At 45.3% G+C, this 8,526-nt stretch overlaps 1 protein-coding gene across 3 annotated transcripts in view; it reads right to left on the bottom strand.

The window, feature by feature from the left end:
- Nucleotides 1-8,526, bottom strand: part of TRIM36 (tripartite motif containing 36) — a 27,316-nt gene that overhangs the window by 18,552 nt on the left and 238 nt on the right. The window lies entirely within an intron of this gene.

Here is an 8,526-nt window from a genome sequence, read left to right on the forward strand (position 1 = left end):
GTCCGGGTCCGGCCGCGCCTCGCCGCTCCCGAGGGGGTTAGGCTCGGCTTCTCCTTTTCTTTTCTAATTGTCGCCAAGCGACACTGGAAATGCCGTCCGGGCAGGGAGTGTCGAGTACTTTCCCACTCAGAACCCTGCCGCTGATGACCTCCCGTGTTATCAGATGCTACACAGGTGTGTCTCTGCTCCGGGGGAGAATAACATCACGATACGCTGGGCACAGGAAAGACACCTGGGCCGGGGCATCTCACAGGTGCAGTAGGCACGCACCAGGCGGCCTTTGTATCAGCTAGGATGAAGAAGAGGTGGGGAGGTGGTTATGCTCACCTCCACCGCCTACCCTCCCCTTCCAGCACGTTTCCATTGGAAAAGGTGCACCAAATACCCTTTCCACCACCAGCCAGAATAAACTACTAAATCTCCAGCTTCTCCAGGTTTTGGCAAGGGTGCAGATGCAACCGTTGCAGAAGCAGTGCTGTCTGTATTGAACGTAGCATTAGGCTAAGGGAGAAAAACCACTAGTTAGGAAACTCAGAGTGAAAGCACACAGTGTCCTTACATTACACAACAGAAGGTGGTTTAGTTAATTAAAACAGATGGAGTCTGGCCTATGTGACTGATGAAATGCTGTCAGTTTGACAAACCCTAAATTTGACCTACTTGCCTATTTAAAAGACTAACATCAGGACAAGAAGTTCTTTTTTTTCCCTCAGAATTACCCTTCATATGAGTCAATAAAAAACAAACATGCTTGAAATGTCATATTTGGGTTTTGGTCATTATTAACACCTGGGCTTCAGTGGTCTGGACATGAAATCTGAATGGAAAATTACACTCAAAAATAATGATGACAGGTAACGTTTTTGCATGTCCAGTAATACAAAGAAGAACTTTCTAGACAACACAGGTAAAGATGTTATTTCACATTAACTCTAGAAACCCTCATAAAAATACAGTGCTCTGTTTGAAATTATTCTAATAATGCCAGTAATGCACAGTACGTGTATTCAAACTGAAACATGTCACTAAACTGAGCAGAGAGGGAGAATGGGTTGGTAGGGACATGAGTTGTCAGCCTTCCAACTATGTTTTGAGTAATGATTTGCAAGTATCTGAGTAACTGTATTAGCTTTTAACCACCTCTACTATCCTTAAATTTCCTGATGTTACAGGCAGACTTTAGCGGACGTAGCTCTTAAGATACCCTTGCCTACGTTAGCATACTGCTCATCACTGACACTGGATGTGGTTGATTTGGGACCAAATAAACTATCAGCCACAGACCAGAACAAAGCCCCTTAAGCTCTGCTGCCGCCTTTGAAACAGTATGAAGAAATGTTGTCTTTGGTGGCACAGAAAGGAAAACTGTTCTTCACTTCATGCCTGAGGTGTGGGTGCCAGAAGAGGTGGGTGTTGCTAGCGTGCACATACCTAGACCATTTTTCTCCTGTCCTCCCATAGCCTTCAGGTAGACCACAGTGCCACAGTTACTGCCAGGACTTGTGAGTGACTCTTTGATGAATCCCTTAAAAGATCACTAAGGTACTAACTTTTTTGTGTGTGTGTGTGTTCGCTCTGGCTTCAGGGTACTTCAAAGCAGGATTTTAATTACCCCCCTTCTCCTCCACTACATTAAGATGATATATGAATGAAAAGGTCCTCAAAGGTTTCCAAACTGCAAAATTCCCCCTTCTGCACTCATACCTTTTTGCTAGCTTTTTGATTCTGCCCCAACCTAGGATTACTGCATTTCCAGTGCCAAAATTCACCTTAGCTCTAATGTACTGGGAGTAAAAAATAACAGTTAGGAATCACTGGTACATTAAAAAGATAAGAGTGCAAACTGCTGTCAGAAGAGACTTGTCATTAGCCTCTGCAGAAGAGATTAGAAAAACCAGTGCAGCCGCAGAAGTCAGACCTACCGTCCCGCTTTGTTTCCAGCCACATACATGCACTGATTGGACAGCTGTTCTGCTAATGAGGGACTTCTTTTACATGAAATAATACCTGGAAAGTGTCCAGATAGTTTAATACACCCTTCATAATTTTCTCTTGCCCACTCAGCAGGCAGGGTCTGACCAGAGATTGCTGGCACACCTTGCATTCCCAAGACAGCAGCACAAGTCAGAAACTGGAGTGTGTGTGTGTGTTGTCACCCTATTTTCCCTTCTACTTCAGGTTAAATGCACTTGTTAATTTAATAACTGGTACGCAGCAATCTCCCAAGCACTCATTTGCATTAACTATCAGTGCAGTTCAAAGAAGAACATGGTTTTCAACAAGCCATAAAATTCCTACAATTCTTATACAGTGCGGTTGGGGTTCTACTGCATGAAGCAACACAGCCCTGTGCCAAAGCGCTTGGGAGGTTCTGGCAACACTGTCCCTGCCTTCAGTAGTCAGGTCCTCAGACCAAAGCTTTCCAAGGCATTGTTTTTCATGGTACTCTTGCAACCATGGCTCAAGCCTGAGCCAATTTCCCACTGGTCTGCATTCTTCTGACTGAACTGTGGCTACCAGGCTTGCGTCAGAGCAGAGGAAATGCATCCACAGTGGAGATACGCAGGATGAAGACTGAGATTTGTTCCTTAGCTAATGGGACATGGGGACCAAGCTACCAAGGAGACACTTTTCGCCCTGTGGAGTGGAAATGTTTTCTGCCAGGATGGATGCAGTGGGGTTTTAGCCCAGATCCTGCTCTGTGTGAATTGTCAGTGGTACAATTTGCTTCTCTACTTAGCCCTGTAAAGTGCAATCTTTGAAGGTGCCTGTTTTCCCCAAGATTTTCTCAGTCTTGCAGGCTGAAGGATATATTGTTTCTTCAGCAATAAGGCAGGAATTTATGCTGCCTGAGAGAAGTTTGCCTGTTTTGACTCAGGAATACAGGCCCATCTTTGTCTTGTTGATGGTTACCCTTCAGCTGTGTCACCTTGAAAAGCCGGCAAGGGCCTATAGACCTTGGGTGTTTCAAAATTAAAATAACAATGATTTGAGGACTTCTTATCATAAAACAAAAATATCGATCCCTAATACTACGATTCTTGTTGTTTGTGTCCTCTGCAGAGATGTGCTACAAGCCTATAACCCTCAAGGTTGGATGGTTTCCTAACATCTCATCTGATCAGCTGGACCAGACAAGTTTGGAAGGTCATGTGAGCCCCTGCTGTGCAAAGAGCACTGAGCCAATAAAGCCTCTGCTCAATGAACTACCAGAATATTGGGATTGCAAACAGTTTTTGGTAAGCTTTGTAGCTAGCACATCTCAAAGTGTGCTAAATTGGATCAGTAACTTTTTTACTTACTACCACGTGTACAAGACACTTCACGTCCAGGACACCTGGAAAGCAACAGAGAATCACAGAATCATCTAGGTTGGAAAAGACCCTGAAGATCATCTAGTCCAACCATTGACCTAACAGTTCTCAACTACACCATATCCCTCAGCGCTATGTCAGCCCGACTCTTAAACACCTTCAGGGATGGGGACTCTACCACTGCCCTGGGCAGCCCATTCCAACACCTAACAACCCCTTCTGGAAAGAAATGCTGCCTAATATCCAGTCTAAACCTTCCCGGGTGCAACTTGAGGCCATTCCCTCTTCTCCTATCGCTTGTTACTTGGTTAAAGAGACTCATCCCCAGCTCTCTGCACCCTCCTTTCAGGGAGCTGTAGAGGGCGATGAGGTCTCCCCTCAGCCTCCTCTTCTCCACACTAAACACCCCCAGTTCCCTCAGCCGCTCCTTGTACGACCTGTGCTCCAGACCCTGCACCAGCTTCGCTCCAGACCCTGCACCAGCTTCGTTGCCCTTCTCTGGACACGCTCGAGTCATTCAATGTCCTTTTTGTAGTGAGGGGCCCAAAACTGAACACAGGCATCGAGGTGCGGCCTCACCAGTGCCGAGTGCAGGGGTCAGATCCCTTCCCTGTCCCTGCTGGCCACGCTATTGCTGACACAAGCCAGGATGCCATTGGCCTTCTTGGCCACCTGGGCACACTGCTGGCTCCTGTTCAGCCGGCTGTCAATCCACACCCCCAGGTCCTTCTCTGACTGGCAGCTCTCCAGCCACTCCTCCCCAAGCCTGTAGCGCTGCTGGGGGTTGTTGTGGCCCAAGGGCAGCCCCCGGCATTTGGCCTTATGGAAACTCCTGCAGTTGGCCTCAGCGCATGGCTCCAGCCTGTCCAGGTCTCTCTGCAGAGCCTCCCTACCCTCGAGCAGATCAACACTCCCACCCAACTCGGGGTCATCTGCAAACTGACTGAGGGTGCACTCGATCCCCTCGTCTAGATCATCAATAAAGATGTTAAACAGGAGTGGCCCCAAAACAGAGCCCTGGGGGACACCACTCGTGACCGGCCGCCAACTGGATTTAACTCCGTTCACCACAACTTTTTGGGCCCAGCCATCCAGTCATTTTTTTACCCAGCGAAGTGTGTGCCCATCCAAGCCACAAGCAGCCAGTTTTGCCAGGAGAATGCTGTGGGAAACGGTATCAAAGGCCTTGCTAAAGTCAGGGTAGACAACATCCACAGCCTTTCCCTCATCCAATAAGCAGGTCACCCTGTCATAAACGGAGATCAGGTTTGTCAAGCAGGACCTGCCTTTCATAAACCCTTGCTGACTGGGCCTGAGCATCTGGTTGTCCCACATGTGTTGTGTGATGGTGTTTAGGATGAGCTGCTCCACCAGCTTCCCGGGCACCGAAGTCAAGCTGACAGACCTGTAATTTCCCAGACCATCCTTCCGACCCTCCTTATATATGGGCATCACATTGGCCAATCTCCAATCTGTCAGGACCTCCCCGATCAGCCAGGACTGCTGGTAAATGATGGAAAGCGGCCTGGCGAGCACCCCAGCCAGCTCCTTCAGCACCTTCGGGTGTATCCCATCTGGTCCCATAGACTTGTGTGTGTCTGTGTGATGCAGCAGGTCACTGACTGTCTCCTCCTGGATTGGGTGGGGGTCGTTCTTCCAGTCTCTGTCTTCTGGCTGAGGAGGCTGGATTCCCTCAGTACAACTAGTCTTGTTATTAAAGACTGAGGCAAAGAAGGCATTAAGCACCTCAGCGTTTTCTATGTCACTTGTCACTATCCCAGCAGTTGCAAGGGATCCAAAGAGCAGCTAGAGACAATAGTCCACACAGAGGATTCTGCTGTTTCCCTCCACGCATTGTAATCACTTGCCAAGCAAATGAAAGAATTATAATGAAAAAGCGTCCCAAAAATACATGACATTCAAATCAAAATATCCTCCGACTCTAAAATAGGAATCATACCTGTAAGCAAATCATTACTGTTTAGCAGAAGGGAAACGTAATGGTTATTTTTAAAAAGCATTTAGAATATAGAAGGTTTACATTTCAAAAAACATAAATTTACAGGAAGCCCAGCCACAGAGTCAGTTTCTGACACCGTAAAGATACTGCACAAAATATATGAACTACACACATGTAGCACTTGGGGAATTGCTAGTCTGTCCTGCTGCCTTCTGTTCTTTACTTCGGATTGTAGTTACCTCTGTCACCGGGGACAAGACTGGCAGCTCACCTTTGCCATGTCACATCCCATGATCTTGTAGGTGCTTCAGATAACGCACTGCTGGAGCTGTGAGGACACGTCTAAACTGTGGAGACACACCTTTGTCACACAGGTTGACTAACGCAGCTGACTCAGATTAAAAACTGCCAAGAGAGGCAAACTGGACTCTGACTCTTAGCTGCTAGACTCAGGCTCCTCTGCAGTATCTAACTTAATCTGTTACCTGAAATTGAACTCCAAAATGTCTTTGCATGCTCTTTCAACCCGTCACCTTTTTATGCAAATACCTCTCACAATATATACATAATCTGGCACACTTCTGGGTACTCTGTAAATGGAAGAAATTTGCTGTTAAAATAAATGACTGCTCTCCTCATAGGGACCCAAACCCTAACCAAGCACTTTCCTACACATAAGAAATATACAAAGCCCTATCTTCTGAAAGAGGAGGAGCAGATCTCCAGTTCAGCTAAATCAGGCAGCCCAGAGCAACATGCTAGCCTGCAGTCACTAGTAAACTTTGTTGTACTTCCTCTCTCCAGTTCCTCATGTGATTAATTTTTTGTACTCCTGTGTAGCTCTATCCCTTACTTGCACCTGGAGAAAAGCTGAAATGCTGCCATGAGAGAATTGTACATCAGTCACTACATGAAGCCAGACAGAAGGGAGGCATGGAAATCAGTGTCACCTGCAGTGTCCAGGTGGAGAGCATGCAGAATTTGAAATGCTCTTAAAATTATTTATATGTTTTTCTCATGTTCCTACCTCAGGTTTAGGGCTTGTTTTTAGTAGTATCTATTTCTCTAAATGCTTTTTCTGGAGAAATGGTTTTAAACTTCTTCCTTATGAATCACAAACTGTCAGTTTCTGCAAACCATGCAGAGGGTAGGAATAGATGGTCAAACAAAGCTAACAAGTGAGGGGAAAAACAGAGAGGGCTAGGAGTTTGATTAAAAAGTGGAGCATGTCAAGATCCTTATTTCATTGGAATCAACAGTGTCAGTGTTGCAGCATCTCTCTGAAGTTCACACTGGTTTATATCGGCGTGTTGATTTTATTCAACTTACAGGAAAATACCCAAAAATGGTTCTACAAAATGGATGAGAAGTATTACTATCAGTTACCTCATCAGACAGAAATATTTCTTTACAGCATCTAAAACTTCTTTGAAGTTAATACTACAAGAGCAGCAGATACGTTCCAATGAAGAAAACACATCTATGCAAGTAAAACAATCTTGAATGGAGTGAGGGAGAATAACTGTAGGGGTGTTCATGTGTTTGACTACAGCTAAAGGAAACTTAACAGACAGCGGAGAAAGGAAAAAAAAGAAGCCTGAAACCATTTCTGGAATATTTTGTCACTCTGACTGTTGAGGGTCTGTCCTTGCTATGATTTGAACTGAACTTTCAGAGTTCTGAAAGAAGGCCATACAATCTTCTTCTACCTCAGTGTCTCTGCTACAAAATGTAGTTATTTGTTAATCTGTCTCACGGGCGCATTTTGGAGTGCTCTGATGCTGCTGTGATGTTTGTGACAGGTGCCTTGGAGGCCCAGAATACCTCACACAGTACTGCAGTGAGCCTAAACAGATGTTGTGGATATATGGATTATACAAGAACTGTCTTATTGGGGCTAAAATTGATACATGCATCTTTCTGTTCCAGGTACAACAAGCAAGTTGTGTGTGTGTGTGAAACAGAGTCATGGGAATAATTAGTACAGAACATAAGAGAGATAACAGGTTTTCAAAGTGACATTCCCCCAGGGAAAAGCAATATATAATGATTTGCCCTGTTTGGGAGGCCTGATAGAGGCTGCAAAGCTAAGTGTAAAAACAGCATGAGTGCCAAAAGAGGTCATGTGCCCAAGATCTATAAGCTGATGTATCATACGTGTTGGGACCTCACGCAGCGAGAGGTGAGTGTGCAAGTGTAAAGTATTGTTATTATGTCCTATTTCTCTAATATTTCTTTGTTCAGTGAAAGCCTGATGTAGGTAACCCAGAGCATGTTAATGCTCTCAGGCTTTGCTGCAAAAGCTTACTTATGTGGAAGAACAGGAAAGGGAAAACTGGAGTGCTGGGACCTCTCAGCAGTCATACCCTGCCCCTAAGCACACACAATTTACCATGCAGAAGAGTCCTTTTGCTGGCATGATGTATGTCACTTGAGAAAGCGGCTTAATTATCGCAGAAGAATACCTCCAAGCTGCTGGATAACATCAATAAATTACAAACAGACTGTAATCTTAAACCCTGGTACGGAGGTAAAGAAATGCAAAATGAAAACACGGAAAGCCAGAGGTCTGAGACCTGGTCGTTGGAGAGCCTCAAGCAGTGACTGCCACTATGGAAAGTCTGTGAAGGTCACACAAGTGCTAGAGCTCCTCTTTTCTTCAGGAACATCAAGGATGGGACTTGGCAATGTGACGGTCTATGTATAAACAACAGCTCTGTTTATAATAAACATGCATATTTCACACTACTGTGCTAACTCAACTGTCTGTGGAACCATATGTTCTTGCAGAGGGCATCAGATTCAAGCTACCAACAGACTGTTTAACTGTGAGAAAAGGTGCAGACGTAGCACGCCCCTACAGGCAAATCACAGGCAAAAGGAGTTTCTTGCCTGAAACCCTTTATGGTTTTGCGCATTGAAAATGGACAGGAATAAGACTTGGCCATCTGAATTTTCCTTTGGAGCCCCAGGCATGGTTACTCCTGGGCAAGGAGAAGCAGAAAATCACCCAGGAAACCTCTCTCACTTGCTCTAAAGATTCATCCACAACTTTCAGAAGAGAGAGTAAGAGGCGGGGGGAGGAAGGGTTGGCACAAAAAATGAGGCGTGAAGGCAGTCTCTGGAGATGAGCTGGAAGGTCTTCAAGATGCGTTTGGGACAAATAATCTTTTCAATAACACCATTTTCCACCTCACTTATTTTTAAGTTTAAAAATACCATGTCGACTTCCTTCTTTTTTTTTTTTTTTTT

This window comes from Athene cunicularia (assembly GCF_003259725.1).
Source record: "Athene cunicularia isolate RWA chromosome Z unlocalized genomic scaffold, athCun1 chrZ_part1, whole genome shotgun sequence".
Classification (NCBI taxonomy): Eukaryota; Metazoa; Chordata; class Aves; order Strigiformes; family Strigidae; genus Athene; species Athene cunicularia.